The sequence below is a fragment of the Echinops telfairi genome, unplaced genomic scaffold (assembly GCF_000313985.2).
Source record: "Echinops telfairi isolate 266 unplaced genomic scaffold, ASM31398v2 ScPeMD7_655;HRSCAF=1070, whole genome shotgun sequence".
NCBI classification, from domain to species: Eukaryota; Metazoa; Chordata; class Mammalia; order Afrosoricida; family Tenrecidae; genus Echinops; species Echinops telfairi.
The window spans coordinates 26,088,690-26,090,402 of NW_022104553.1; the positions used below are offsets into that span (position 1 = coordinate 26,088,690).

The 1,713-nt window shown below is 39.9% G+C and overlaps 1 non-coding gene across 1 annotated transcript; it reads right to left on the reverse strand.

The window, feature by feature from the left end:
• Window positions 1-1,156: 1,156 nt before the first annotated feature.
• Window positions 1,157-1,264, reverse strand: LOC115870381. Its single transcript, XR_004046662.1, has one exon. It is a non-coding gene; the product is annotated as a U6 spliceosomal RNA (small nuclear RNA).
• Window positions 1,265-1,713: the final 449 nt, after the last annotated feature.

Below are 1,713 nucleotides of genomic sequence, written 5' to 3' on the forward strand. Positions count from 1 at the left end.
TATTAATTATTCGGTCTCCACATTTACAATGTACATCTCAATGGTCTTTATGGTCATCACGACAATCCGTTCTGAGCACATTAGCAACTCCGTTTCCATTGGCGACGCTTCCCCACTGCCCTCAGCGCCTCCTGCCCCTGCCGGAGCAGACGGCGGATCTGATTTCTGCTCCTATAGATTTTCATCTGCTGCACATTTCGTGTACATGACAACAGACCCGCTGTGACGTGTTGTGTATGACATCTTTTAATTAGCGTCGTTTTCCAAGGTTCAGCCATGTGGTGGCACAAATTAGTACTTCATTCCTTTGTTTGAAACGAGCAAAAGAATTTACGTCAACTTCAGGTTTTTTTTCCCTCCTAGCCACTCAGATGAGTGTTCAGGTCTGATGGAAGGTTTTCAAAGCTGTGACCCTGCTCTTAAAAAAAATTCAATTATGATTATAATTTCATATGCAGAGTATGAAACTTTATTACTGAAATCAAAGAGAGCTTGAGGCACTTTTTTTCTCATTCTTTTTAAAAATTATTTTAATATATATTTTTTTAATTTTAATATTTTTATTCTTAATTTTTTTCTCTTTTTTTTCTCATTCTTATACTCATTGACATTAATTAGTGCTCTACCTCCCCCAACCTCTGTCACCATTCCCTAAGAAACTATCATGCCAGTTACTGTCTCTACCGATTTACCTGTGCTGGATTTCACATAAAAATATGGAATGCAATGTATGTATGTACACACACACACACACACACACACACACACAAGACTTCTGAAAAAGTCATGAGAGAACGAAGGTAGATGATCCTGGAATTTTTCCGTGAACTTTTTGAAGCCCCCTGGTGTGTGTGTGTGTGTGTGTGTGTGTGTGTTTCTTTCGGTCTCTGATGTTGTCTTCCGTGTTGGTGAAGTGGCACTATTGGTCCTATGCACGTTCCACCTTTTTGTCAGTGTCTCCTTTTGAAGTGCACGTTCAGGTTCAGCTACAAAACCTTGTGTTGTTTTTATGGTGTACATGGAGCATGTTGTCTCATGGACTGTGTCTGATTTTTCTGTTTGTAATCCTTGTTCTGCTTTGGCTCCCCAGGCTTATGCTCAGGATTAAGATACGTAACCTCCCCAAAATAATAATAAAAATAAATTTAAAAGATTAAAAAATATGTATCTGGAATGCTTCACAAATTTATGTCATCCTTGTGCAGGGGCCATACTAATCAGTTCTTTCTTATTATCATTTTCAGTTTGGATGCTGCTGAAGCAAGCCTGTAATCTTGAGGGGCGTAGGCTGCCACCTCTTTCTCCTAGAAAGCCCTCTTTCTGCCGCTGAGGGGCTGGGCAGTGTTTGAACTGCTAACCTTTCGGGTCGCAGCCCAAATGCATAAGCACTAAACCATCACAGGTCCTCCACTAGCAGCTAGGGCGCCCTTTTAACCAGGAGAAATCCAAACCAAAGAAATCCAATACCTGGGAAATAATGAGACGTTGATGCCAAGGGCTCAAGTAGAAAGAAAATATTTTAAAATGACGAGGGCAACAAGTGTACAAATGTGCTCGACACAATGGATGGATGGATTGCGACAAGAGTTGTACGAGCCCCCAATAACATGATTTTTTATTTTTATTTTTTTTAATCAATTTATTGGGGCTCATACAATTCGTCACAATACATAGATCAATTGTGTAAAGCACATCTATACATTTGTTGCCCTC